The sequence below is a fragment of the Anoplophora glabripennis genome, unplaced genomic scaffold, assembly GCF_000390285.2.
Source record: "Anoplophora glabripennis isolate ALB-LARVAE unplaced genomic scaffold, Agla_2.0 scaffold450, whole genome shotgun sequence".
NCBI classification, from domain to species: Eukaryota; Metazoa; Arthropoda; class Insecta; order Coleoptera; family Cerambycidae; genus Anoplophora; species Anoplophora glabripennis.
In genome coordinates, this window is record NW_019416561.1 from 11,580 (window position 1) to 26,935 (window position 15,356).

Genomic DNA, 15,356 nt, shown 5'->3' on the forward strand with positions numbered 1-15,356 from the left:
TTTCAGGTAAACGGTAAGTTTTATCATAAAATTATCTATAAAAATGTATTAATACTTTTTTTCCTAAGAGCCACCAGTGATATAACGATTCAAAAAGTTGTAAAAGTTGTAATCGTCATAATAACGTTTCCACGCCACCTATGAGATAGTGTTGTACTTAGCGCGTTTTTTTAACGAGGTTTCCCCAGTAGGCCTATGCCACAGGTCTGTTGTGATTCTCTTTAGTTTGAAACTATTGCATAATAACAGATATTAGCAAGGGTTGGAAATGATAAAAGCGATAGAAATTAAAAAAAGTAGAGGAATTTATTCGTCTGATTCATAACCTTCAAATACTTCTTCTTGCTCTTCTTCTTCTTCTTCATTCTGGGTGTAAGTAAATTGCGTCAATAGTGCTGTATCGCATGTCTCTTCGTATCAAACGAGGATTCGTTTGATTCAACATTAGAACACGACCGGCCTTGACAATTTGTACATGCCAGAGAACAAAACAGTCCAACTTTTTTGCAACCACATTTAGCACTGCATCCCTTTTTACATTTGCAAAAAAATTGTGTTTAGCAGTTTTTCCGGCGCAGGTGGGAGTAAAGTCTGAATTGGTTCTAATGTATTGTCGACCAACTTCCAACCCCAGTCTTTTGGGTCTACCTGATAACCAAGCCACACTTGAACTTGGTAATATACCTGAAAAAGATGTTGATGAGCAGCAACTGAGGTTGGAGGAAGACAAGCTGATTGCACTTCTAATTGCATTCTAACATAAAACAGGTATACGACCCTTGCCACGCACACAATTGAACAGGGAGACAGTTGTTGTCTCAAAGTTACACTGGCGTATAAATTAAGGGGTTGAGTTTCATTTTACCTAATATTCTCATAGTTATACTTATGTATATTTTATATTTTAAGTGTAAGTTACAATCACCGATGGAAAAATATTTTTACTTATATTACAGCATCAGAGATGTATACAGGGTGTAACGTAAAGGTTGGGAATAAATTAAACGGTGGATTCTTTAGTATAAAAAATAAATTTTTGTCATATGAAGTTATGCTCTACGGGTTTTCTTTTTCAAGCTACAGGGCGTTAAAAAATTTCAAAAGATTTAGTTTTTCTCCAATAACTTTCGAACATTAGAAGATAATGGAATGAAATTTTATCCATAGCTTAATTTGATAATCGCCTAGTAACAAGAAAAATATTGGCTTTGTAAGTTACTCAGTGGCGTGCGTACGTATTACACCGTAAGGTTTTTCGAAGAAAATTGTGGTACGCCACTGGTAAAAAATTTTTTTAAATATTTTTGTGTAATCTACATTTTATTTTAAACAAAATTACCCTCTTGTGTTTTATTCCTAGCTCTTGTCATTTTTCCGTAAATAAAACTTTTGCAAATACCATTTTTCCCGCTGCTAACATAGGAAAATGAAAATAACAAAAACATTATGATGTATGCTTTGACTCAGCTACCGAAAATGGTCAAACACGCATTAAAAAAGACTTGTTTGTTTTGAAAATGATATTAAAATATCACATTATTTTAACAATAATAAAAAAAAAACTAGTGACTTGGAATTTAAAGAATTTATTGAGTAGGTAATAAGAAGTAATGAACAAGATTACAAAAGGTGCTGAAAATATTGCCCCCCCAACTTACAATACATTTTTCAATGCATTTTCTCATAAATTCTCTTACTCGTCCAAAAATACCAGGCATATCTCGAATTTGCTGACAGCCAATTTCAACTCTTTGACGAAGAATCTGTACATCAGAAATGGGAACGGAATAAACTATGTTTTTTAAGTGCCCCCTACACATAATAGTCTAATGGATTAAGTCCGGGAGAACGAGCAGGCCACGCTTTTGGCCCTCCACGACCTATCTATTTATTGGGGAACGTTTCATTGAGGGCGCCGTCATGCATAAACCACATGTTCTGGCGTGTTTCAATTGGAACTTCTTCTAATAAAGGTTGTAATCTGTTTGAAGGAAATCCAGATACGATAAACCGCCTAGTCTGTTTGGTAGTACTATGGGGCCAATAAAAAAAATCGCCAATTATTCCGGCCCAAATATTAATTGAAAATCGTTGCTGGTGCCGGGATTGTATTATTCCATGCGGATTTTCATCAGCCCACATATGACTATTGTGGAAATTAATTATACCATCCCTTGTAAATCCAGCTTCGTCGGTAAATAAAATGGATGGGTGGAATAACAAGTTCCGATTGCACTTATTTAAAAACCAGGTACAAAATCTAAGACGTGGTGCATAATCTTCGACAGAAAGCGCCTGAACTCTTTGCAGATTATCATGCAGGATTCGTTGGACAGTCATATGACTTACTCTCTCCATTCTTCCAATTCTTCTAGTACCTACTTGATTTACGATTCACCTCGATCATCTGAAGGATGTGGTACTTCAAGTTGTACTGTCCTTACATTTCGAGATCTTCCGCCGGAGGTGCAAGGTTTTAACGAGCCGGTTTCACGTAAGCGCACATGAATTCTCGAAAAAGTCTTCCTATTTGGAATACACCGAGCTGGAAAACGTTCAACATAAAGACGCACAGCTAACATAGTATTCCCCTTGGCAAGGCTGTAAATAAAATGCATATCTGCTAATTCTGGAAATGAGTATTCCATTTCTAACAGATCTAAACCAAAGTACAACCGCTTAAGGAAAGCTAGATGTCATGACTGACAATGATGTTTTGTCTGAAAACATCTGAAAACAAATTTTGGTGGCTTGGTCAAAGCATACTTATAATGTTTTTATTTTCATTTTCCTATGTTAGCAATAGGAAAAAATGGTATTTACAAAACGTTTATTTACGGAAAAGTGACAAGAGCTAGGAATAAAACGCAAGAGGGTAATTTTGTTTAAAATAAAATGTAGATTACACAAAAATATTAAAAAAATGTTTTTACCAGTGGCGTACCACAATTTTCTTCGAAAAACTTTACGGTGTAATACGTACGCACGCCACTGAGTAACTTACAAAGCCAATCTTTTTCCTGTTACTAGGGGATTATCAAATTAAGCTATGGATAAAATTTCATTCCATTATCTTCTAATGTTCGAAAGTTATTGGAGAAAAACTAAATTTTTTGAATTTTTTTAGCGCCCTGTAGCTTGGAAAAGAAAACCCGTAGAACATAACTTCATATAACAAAAAATTATTTTTTAAACTAAAGAATCCACTGTTTAATTTATTCCCAACCTTTACGTTACACCCTGTATACGTGGCGTACTTATGCATATTATGACGATTACAACTTTTACAACTTTTTGAATCGTTATACCTCAGGAACGGTGGCTCTTAGGAAAAAAGTATTGACACATTTTTTATAGATAATTTTATGATCTACAATTTTTGTTGGAAGTAATTTTATGATAAAACTTACCGTTTAGCTGAAAATCGCAAAAAAAACATTTTTTTGATCTTTGACCTCGAGTAAATTTTTTTCCGAGAACGGGAACGACGAGGAATTTTAATATGTTATTTTTAATTATGTTTTAAACAATTTTACTCACTTTCAGCTTGTTGTAAATTTATGTACCTTTACTCTTATTTTTTGGTCTAATTTGGCCGGACTATTAATAAAAGTTATATTTATGATATGGGAATAAAAATATTATTTTCCTGCGCAACGGTAGAGGACGCTAATTAGAAAAGCTTTGTAAGTGTCTCTGGTTACTAAAAAAATTAAATGCAATGATATAGGGTTTTTTTTGGCTTTACCAAACCATTTATTAAGAAAACAAATACACACACCGTAGGTCAATATCTTTTTTCATTTTCAAGTAATTGCTAAAAAAGTGAAATTGTGCTAGAACATGCTCGTTTATTTAGTTCTTTAAATAACAATGACATAGTCCAAGCCAAAATTAAATTTTTAAACTACAACAAGCTTGTCTTTAAAAAAGTACTTGCTATATTTTGAATTTTTTTTATAACTGCAATGTTTAATTTTTTTTTTATTAATTCCAAATATCTGAGTAGTTATAAAGAATATTGTTTCCATAACGAGGCAGACTATGTCCTATGAAAATAGACGTCTAGTTTTCTATATACAGCCGCTTGGTACCGTTAATGGATCACCCTGTATAAGTAGTGGTAATAAAATTTTCAATTTTGTGGATTCGATAATTTTCGCTTAATGAAATATCTAAAAACGTATTGACATTTTTAAATATATGACCCAATTTATTTAATACTTAAAAATAATGAAGATAAAGGAAAAATATTGTTTAAGTTTATGAGGATCTTGTATTTTCCATAATAAATAAAACCCTTTAGCGACTTTACCAAATATTTCTTATTAAATTACCGGTAAGTCAATTTATGTATATTTTTGTTGAAAATAACAGTTATAACTGAGTTGTAACGACTATTTAAGGTCGCTACAACTCAGCGATTTAAAGCAATTTAAACTGGTAATATAAAGTAATTGAGTTGCTTGGGACTTGGGGGTGTAGTTCGTTGCTAGCTGCGTCATGTAGTCCATAAAGTAGTTGTTTCTCATAATATCAACAATTAGGAACCGTGAGGTTAATAAAAATATTTGCAGCATTGAACTAAACGTTGTATTAATTGTTGAATTATGATAAACTGGTAAGTACCTTTTATCAAATCCTGAATATTGACAGCATATGCACATATTGACCTTGGATATTGACATTTTTTTATAAAATTATTTATTTTTTTTGTCTTTGAGTAAGCATTTTCTCGCTTTCTAGAGTGTACTCAGATAGATTCATGACGTCTCATATGGTTTTTACTGTTGAGTGTCAAAATTCAATGGAATGGGAAACGGGAACAAAAGCAACAAAGTTGACTGTTCACTGAATTTAGTTTATAAGTTACGTTAACAGATAAGTCAAATAAAGTTTTGTTGGAGACACAAACCACATATTGATTAGCTTGAGTTTTTTTTGTATTAAGAGTTAGAATTAGAGTTACTTGACAAATCTCGCGAAAATTCTTTTGGTTTGGGTCATAGACATTGTAGGTGTAGTTTGTATGGTCTATTGTTTGGTTTTAGGCGTCTTTAACCTCAATAATCACAAATATGTGTCAAGTTTATGTTTAAAAAAAAAATCTGTAAAAACTGAAATTGCTCAAATGGGTAGAGGCATACAATAATTAGGAAGACAGAGATATAAACTCGATCCAAACCTATCTCACAACTACAGTTTGCTGGTTCGGCAAACTCGGCCAAACCGAGTTAACTTCATTTCTCTCGAAAATGACAAACCATAGTTAGTTATAGTTAACCAAAGCCAAAAGACTCCAAAAGTAAGGACTGACGTTTGATCACAAATTTTGACGTTTATAGGCCGTCAGGTTCCAGGGAGCAGTATGATCGACACTTTCAGATCTGAGTAAATATGCATTTATCATTATTGTTTATTTCATTTACCACTTTTGTTAACCCATTATATATTATAAAATATATATATATATTAAATATTTGTATTATCTTATTTATCTAATATTACAATTACCCTGTTTCATTGTACTTAGAAATACATTGAAAATAAAGTTACTGTGAATTACTGGATATACAACCCTCTTTACAGTTTGTGTTACAGTCAATAGTTTAAAACAGTCTTAAAAAGAATTAATAGTATTGGTTAAATCATATATGAAATGTCTGTCAAAATCACAAAACTAAGTGTGATTTTAGGCACAGCTGATTCATTATATCAATTCATAAAAAAAAATTAAATTGATCGACTGATGCGTCACCAAAGTTATTATTTAGAAATTGTTTAGATTTTTAAAAAAGAGAAACATTGTTGGTTGTATCTACTTTTTCTATTTCTGGTTGCATCTGACGGCTCATCTGATGTAATGACAAACTTGAGACACAAAATAGTCACTTGAAAAACAGTTAACATGTAACCTATCAGTATTTTACTTAAAAATCAATAATATCTTAGAAATTTCATCCGCTACTTATGATACATACTAACTTGTATCAATTTTTTAGAAATTGATTCATTAACAACGAGTAGACAGTTAAAGGGATACAGTCACTGTAGTTAAAGGCAAGAAAAAACTGGGTTTATATAGACAACCAGTAATACTGAACTAAGTTTAATATGTAGGTAACCAACAATACATAAATGACATTGGGTAGAAGATTAAAGAAAGGGGCAACGATAAATTTGTAGCACAATTATTCATAGAGAATGTAAGTTATTTAATTGAGTTGAATTTGTTGTGGTACTCAGTAAAAATAAAGATTAAACTACATATAAAAAGAGTTTGAGTGTGAGGTTAGAGGAGTTTCTAGAACTATGGCTAAAAGTCGAAGATATCCAAAGCTTCCAAGTACAAAGTTCCAAATATGAAAGATGCCAGTCAAAAAAATTATTGACACAGGTAATCTTCAAAGAATAAAATATAATTATGTCATTCCAAAAATAAAATTCGAAGCTTTATCTTTTTTAAATAGAGATAAAGATGATAAACTTTTGATGAGACGAACTACATTCAGATTCGGAAGAACTTCAATTAGTTCCGAGACTTACTGCAGCAGAAGAAAAACCAATTTTGTATTTCCTTGTTGCTGGTTTCATTGTGAGAGCACCAACAGGGCTGAATAAATCGTGTCATTATTATTGTGAAGTTGTCGAAATATGCTCTTCTGGAAATTAGAGAATATGTCCAGATTTGGCCGATTTTTGGAGCGCTTGCAGCTGATTTTTGTACCTTTACTAATTTAATTTTTCAGCACTGGAATAATATTTACTTACAGTGCAATATAAACCCTGCATATTCTGATAAAACATGAGGAAAAAATTATATAAAAATTTAACGATATTAAGAATCTGTTGGGCCGGTGTCCCATGCATCCGAATTCCGACGATACGAAGGTCCGAAAGTGTTCCTATTGGTTAATATACATTCAAATTTTTACCGCTCATTTTCATCCGAAATTTTTAAAATTCATACGACGTCAGAAAAAGTAGAAATAATTTTAACTTTTATCCGAAATCGTATGTTTTTTAACCTCACTTTTTAATTTCTTAACATGCTATGATTGTTGTTTGGTATATTTACAGTCAAATAAATGTTATATTATAATGTCGAATGTAGAAAATATAATACTACGTATATTTTCTATGATATATACCTATGGTTGTCATTTGAAAATGTTTCACTTTCATCTTGTAATAAATTCCATGGTTCTATACTTGATATCTATGAGATTAATTTCGGATGCATGTGAATTATAATATTATCGTACGTATGAATTAAAATATTTTCGAATATCATACATGGGAATTCGGATGCATGGGACACCGGCCTTATTCATACTTTATGAGAATTATATCAAATCATACAATAGTAAATAAACAAAAAAATAATAATAGTATGTACTTGAAAGAAATTTTAGCAGCTTATATGTAGGTATATTGATAACTACAGGGTGATTCACAAATGGTGACCAAAAATGAAACCTCGTATTCTTTGGTAAATTTTAAGGAGGCTTTTTTCGAAAAACATAAGAGAGTAGTAATTTGTAGAAAATTGAAAGACGAATCAAAAAATATCATGGTTCTTACCGTAAAGCAATGGCGTACTATTTTATTTAGAAAAATATGCCACCTATACCCTATATCTCCGCCACTGGATCATGTAAATTTTAGGACAGGAGTTTGGGCATTGTTTACATAAATACATGTGCCTAGTTTCAAATTATTTCACTTACTAGTTTTTAAATTATTTAAAAAAATTAAAAATATTTTTTGAAGTGTAACACCCTGTATCTTTTTAACGAAACGTCCTAGATAAAAACTTTATAGAAAAGCCTCCCCCTTAAAATTTACCAAAGAATACGAGGTTTCATTTTTGGTCACCATTTGTGAATCACCCTGTATAACTGCGTTTTGCAAAATATATGACGGCAAAGTTTAACCTTTATTTTAACTATATATAGCTGGTGTATCTGTGCAACTGGTATTTCTGTGGAACAGTCTAACACAAAAGGAACTGCATTGACACTGCATTTCATAAGCGATGTTAATGCACCTAGATACAAAAACTATAATTTTTATACGGATTCTTATGAAATATATCAAAACGTTTTTGTTAACTTGAAAAATCATAATTATGAACAACTTGTCAAAATTACAACTATGCCAAACTTATACTATCCTCCAGAAATTTAAATAATAATCATGAAGAAATATATTCTTTACTATTATAGTCGAAAGTAATGATTAAACAATATTTTGGAATCTATATTAATGAAAAGATGGAAATACATAGAAGCAAGTCGAATTATAAATAGATCGATAAACTCTTATGAAACAAAATTGGACGTAGTTAACTGTGGAAACAAAAACGATTTATTAATGGAAGAAGTATGGGTTGTAAGATGTCTAATTTAGAAAAATTACAAAAAGATTTCAGTTGCAAATGATAAAAGTGATATCAATTCCATATTGTGGACAACGATTGAAGTTACCGTACATTATCGTAAATCAAAATTCGTTAATTGAACGTCTCCCCAACAGTTTAGTAAAAGGTATATTATAGATATTACATAAATACAAGAATAGCATAATAGAGATGGAGCAGTTGTATTAAGAGTTGGAAATATTTTTTCCATCACTGATGGTGAGGACATTATATTAATATTAATAATAACCATCGAGTCTGAAGCTTATACAAATAATAAAATGTTTTCGTATCTAGATAAAAAATTGTTTCACCTCAAGACGAAAGAGAACAGAAAACGTCGACTTCTAGATCTTAACCTATTATAAATAAATATCCAAACAGGGCAAAAGTGTTGACTTGAAATGGAAAACAAAGAATTTATCAAAAACTTAGAGATAATTGGACCCCGATATGTATGTTCTGTGCTACCCAGAAAATGAAATAAAAAAATAAAAGTCATCTCAAGGAAATTATTGTCGATTAATTTAGGACACACCAGAAAAATGTATTAAACAAAGTAAATGACTTAAATTCTGGAACATATTATAAACTTTGTAAATCATAAACGTTGGTTACGTGTATCATAGAAAAAGGATTGTATTTGCAGAAACGAAGAACTATCAATACATTATCAACCACAACATATGACACATCAACAGGAACAACTGTAACGATAATTACGCTTACGACATCGATAACTACGACAATGGCAACGAAGCCAGGGTTACAACAGCGAAGATAACAACAGCCACCGATGCGATACGACAATAACAACCATGGCTACAACAACAACAACAACAACCACAGTTATGACGATGGCGACTATAAATTGCGAAAAATTTAAAGTGACAAACTCTGTAATTTTTAAGAAAGAAATTGAAGGGGAGAAAATTCGTTTGGCCTGCATAACTCCAATAGTAATTCAGCTTTACCTAGAAATAATACCAGATATGAAGAAACCTTCCTATTAAGACTTGGAAATATTATTGTTAATGGGGAGGAATATGACAACGATTGTGTCAAGTAGCTATTAAAGATTTGAATTATGCAATCGTAATATTACTTTGTATAATAGATGGCACAAATAATGTGAGTGTATCATTTAAGATATTGGAAATGTTTCGTCCGCTATACTGTTGACACTATTCCTTGTTCCTACGAATTTAAGACAGGTATGTACAGGGTGGCCAAATTAAACGGAAACAGAGCCATTTTCAGGAACTGCGTCAAGATTGTAGAAAAACGCTCAGACCCGTCGATTTTAGATTAAAGGGAGACATTCTTTGCTGGTATTTTTGACTCCGCCACTTTCACCTCCAAGCAAGGGTAAGCATTACACCAACATATTTAAATGGCATTGGGGGTTGAGTAATATTTATTTTGAAAGCTCTTACAATTCTCTTTACAGCAGACTTTAAATTTTATAATTCCGCCCAATACTTATTAAGAATTTTGATTTTAAAGTTGAAACTTATGTACAAACAATTAGTAACGGTAAAAATGTCAGTCATTCGAGTTAAGTACGCCAATCGTATAAATTTAGTATTTCTTGAGTTACATTGGTTTTTGGTGATTTGTTATCACTTTCGTAAAAAAAACACAATTGTAAAAAACAGTAATGAATGCTATACACACACAATAATGAACGTAAAATTAGTGGATTCCAAATTATTTTCTAATATTATTTAGAAGCTTTGGTTGGTAGTTTATTTAATTGTGTTTTTGAAAATTAAACACTATGGTTTATTCCATTGCGGAAAGGGTAAATATCATTTTGCTTTACTTTATGAACAATAAATTTGCGAATAGAACAGCTCAGCTATTTAATGAACAACATCAAGATCGACATGTCAGGGGGAAGTATGTTCTAGAGTTAGTAAAAGAATTTCAAGATACAGGGAACGTAGCCAATAAAAAATGAGAAATTGAAAAACCTATAGTTAATGAAGCTAGTGAAGTTGCAGTTTTGGGACAAGTTCATCTGGATCCTACATTAAGTACGAGACAGCTGGCATCTGTGTCTGGGATCAATCGAACTAGTATACAAACCATTTTGAAGAAGAATAAATTCCATCCATACAAAATACATTTAGTCCAAGAATGAGGAAGATTATGACCGCTGTTTGCAATCACGCTAGTGATTTGTAATGGAAGTCGAAACATGTTAGACACAAATACATAAATCGTCAGCATTCAAAATAACGTAGATAAGTTGTAAGTGTGGAAACGAGTGATGTAGTATACGACGATGACCACACAGAACACAGAAATGTGAAAAGTTTATATGAAAAAGTTGTTTTCGTTTTTCTTTGTTTCTCGAATAATTTCGCAAAATTGAGTTATTTACTTACATTTGAAAATTTTAACGTGGATATTTTTTAAATAAATGAGACTATTATTTATTACGATATACAGGGTGTCCCGCATAAGAACAGACACAGGGCAAGAGCATGTAGAGGTGTCCAAAATATTGTAATTTAACTTACCTATATACAAAGTCGCACCCCTGAGGTGTTATTAGCCCCCAAAGTGGGGCCTTAAATTTCGAAAAAAAAAACAACTTTTAAATTATTTTCTAATAAACACTGTTAAAATCTTGTGTCAGTTAATTAGTCCAGTCACTGAAGGCGAAAATAAAGTAAAAGCTCCCAATTTTTTCGGTTAGCATGGATTTCCCTAAAAATTTGCATACAAGCTCATCTGACCCACCACTTCAAAAGTTATATTGTCTAGATGTGTGCTTTTTTCTATTTAGGGGTGAAAACTACCCTTGTACGAAAAAAATGCGAAAATCGGAGATTTACGTATTTTAAAGATTCAATTCATGTTCAAATATGTTCTCTTTTCATGTTTTTTAATATAATTTATGAAATTTAATTACTTTTCAACCCTTAAAAATCCTTAAGAACTAACCTTCCATGACCAAAAAAATAGAAAAAAAAGTTTTTAACAGTTTAAAATATTTTTTTGGTGCATTCACAATGTATTGCATTTCTTTTGTTATTCATTAGAAAGCTTACGGCTCATTACAAAGTGGAAACCCTTAAAAACCATCCCTTATAATAAAATAAAATATTATTGAAAGCTTGAGATGTTTTAATGGAATGCATATGTTGAATTATACATTTTTATTGGTTTTCAAATGATCTATGATATATTGCAACTTTTCAGCCACCCAAAAAACCCTTATGGAAGACCTACCCCCTCATAAAAAACCCTACCCCTTGTAGAAAAATTTCCTAAAAAGTATATGTGAGTATGATAATTAATTATTTTCAATTTTATTGAATTTATTCTTAATATTTTTTTATTAAATTAATATCAAACAAAAAAATTTTTATGTACATTATAAATGGATACGTGTGTGTATGTATATTATTAAAATACTTACTCAAATTAGTTCGCATGTGTTCCAAAATATACAAAGATGATGGTAATTTATCCGCACTGAAAATTTTACCGAAAAAAATGAGATTAATTATTTTTTATCATAACTTTTGTAATTTTAAAGTTATAAATTTACTCAAAAAAACATTTTGCAGGGAATTTAAAGCACTTTAGGTTCTGTGATTTGCAGTTTTTTTGAGCCCTTCGTTTTTTAGATTTGTAAGCTAAAAGGGGTCGGGAAAGGCAGTCTTGGAGCTTAGTTTTGAGCTTCTAACGGTCATAACTCAGTCAAATTTTGTCCTACAAAAATTTTAAGAAAAGCAAATTGTTCAGTAATAAACAACCTACAATTTCTTATTCTATCATTTTTTTAATAACTTTGTTAGTTTTTGAAATATTTTGAAAGAAAAAATGATTTTTTAAAAAATTGGAAAATTTTATTCAAAAGTAAATGAATTTTCTTTTTAATTTAGGTTTTTAAAATCGTTCAAATTCCCAGAATCTACTGTTAATACATAAATAAAGTAAATTGCAGAAGGAATACGTTTAATTTTTTTTTATCCGTCAAGTCATTAATTTTAATATCGATTTTTTTTTTTCTCAAAAATCTGGACAATCATTTAATTTTGATTGTAACTTCATTAGTTTTCATGCTAACGACTTCTACCATCACTCAATTTGGTCTTTTCAAGAACTTTAATAGGTGTTATATAAGTTTTCCTCGAAAAACCTTTAATATTTCCGCTACAGAACGTTGAACGTTTCGATTTTAATCGAAACGTTCGAAGATAGCTACAAATAGCTATGTTTGAAATTGACTACAACTTCTGGGAGTCATAACTCGGGTTCTATACCATCTACAAAAATAAAAAACAATCTCTTTGCTATTTAATTACCTTCATTTTTGCTTATGAAAATTTTTTTGATAAAACTTGGAGTTTTGAGATATTCACGAAAAATGGCTCAAAAACATGCATCTTTCGGGCTAAAAACGAACATGTTTAGGCGCAAATAACTCAAAAAGTATTGACTGTACAAAAAATTCTTATAGAGCATAGGGATGAAAATATTTTCATTAATTTTTCCTTAACTTGTTTCAATTGAGCATCGATTCCATCAAAATGTGTCTTAATTTCACTGTATTTATCGAAGATATAAGATTTTTTAACGAAGAAAATCGATTTTCACTTTTTTCACCTATTCACAATTCATTTCCACCACCAAAATAGAGGATGATGACATTCGCAATAATTTTCCCTAAATCTACATCAAATAAGCTTTAACTTTTGAAAGAGGACTATAAGTAGATATGACATGTCAACTTGCAAAAAGCATTTGACGAAAGTTGATCACAATGTACTTACACATTAAGAAATTAAGTTACTACGGACTTGAAACCTTCTTAATTAACTATTGTAATGTTTACATATTAGCTTCTCCTTGGCCAGGTATAATGGACATCGACCTATTGATTACAAAGTCTATTCAGGAATTCCTCAGGGATCATAAGGCCTTTTATGATTTTTATATTTTATTAACGATCTACCATATAATCGTTCAAATTCAAGTAGTCTTTTTTTAATAATAAGAAGACATATTGTTGCTAAATAAAACTGATTGGGTGGTACTTTTCTATGATAAAGCTTTTGATTACGTGATTTATGAGGTAACACGAGACATTTATAAAGTACGAATTAAGCCGATGTTTTCTTGGAGTAACTCTGAAGTTTGGAAACGGCTGAGAGTTTCTTGCGAATTTCAGCGGAAATTTTGGGAACATAGTTGAAAATATTGTTTTCCGCAACGCATGCACCTTCTACTTCTCGTGAAGAATAGTTTGAGTTCCTTTAGGCATGAGTGTCTACGTTGCCCAGATTAGCTCTACATAGAGTGATTGGAGAGGGATTTATGATTTCAATTGGAAAGTTGAGCGAAAATTTGAAACTTAGGATACAGCAACGGCTTAATTTTGAAATAAATAAAGGAGGGTTCTCTTTGCCCAACCTCAACTTCATTGATCAGTATCGTTGAATCTACGCAATTGAACATATAATTGAAAGTAGAATTTGTTCACATGATTCAAGAACATTGAATATGCAGTCTAGAAAGTATGAGTATTAAAAATGGCTACAAAGAAAATTGTAAGTGCTGATGTTCGTATTATGTGTGAATATTTAAAAAACTTAATCAGAAATAGGAAAAAAGAAAACCTCGCCATTGGTGGGTTAGACCATGGGTCTTAAAACGGAGATATGAAGGTGCTACAGTAAAGTTGTTAGTGGAATTGGCTACAGTCTGTTTCGAAATGAAAGAGAGTAATAAAAGCTCATTATGTATGCAAATCGTAAATAAATGTAGTACTGGTGCTTATATTCAATATTTTTATATTATGCACTTTCGGTATAGATGAGGTCTACTTTTAACAAAACTTTGTGCGATCGGACTGTACTAAATTGTAGCAGGTAGCTAAAATTTAATCCCCGACAATCCGTCTTTGTCTATGCCGCTTCAATTTCTCGGTCCATTTCTCTTATAAGTAAACAATATAAAAACAGCATTTCAAAACATGAGGCTACTTTAAGCATCATAACCGGGTTAAGAGGGTTTTTAGTAATTCAAATAAAATTATTCAATATTATTATCAAAATATTTATTTAAATTTAATGAATAGACTTTTATTCCACACAAAAATATATGTATTTTGAAAATTCAAATTATGGTGAGTAAATGTAGTGTTGTATAAATGTACAATAAAGAAAATAAAAAAGTAGGTATATTAAAATTCATCCTCTGAATATTCTGATGAATTATCTTCGTCTCCTAGATTGATAACGATAGGTTCCACAGTAACGTCAATTAAATTATCGAGTTCCCACATTTTCTCCTCTTCTTTTTGTACATGATGTATACATCTTTGCCAGTTATCTGCAGTTACTCGTTCCAAGGAATTTTTTAACAAAATTTTCACGTCACTTAATTTAAACGTCGTATTATTTCGCGCTACATCTCCTTTTACCTGCGCCCAGACTAATTCGATTGGGTTAAGTTCACAGTGATAAGGTGGTAACCGTAGTACCGTTATTTGGCGATTTGTTGCCATTTCATCGATAACATATTTTTTCTGATCTTTATTAAGATTGACAAGTGTCAAAAGTTCCTTTTTCACCATATTTGTTTCAAAAGAAATGTTTTTTCCGGATAACCATTGAATTATATCGGCTTTCCTCCAAGCAGTCGTAGGCGTCCGCTCGGTCTGCCGTGAATGGTAACTGGCATTATCCATGACAATTACAGACCCCGGAGGAATAAGATCCAACATCTGTGTAAAATACTCTTCGAAAACATCTGCGTTCATGTCTTCGTGATAGTCACCTGTATTTTTAGATTCAAATAAAAGTAAACCGCCATCTACAAAACCACTGGCACTACCTATATGTGTCACTATTAATCTTCGCCCTTTACCTGAAGGTGCCTTGAACCCTGTTGAAAGTCCATCCAAAAATGC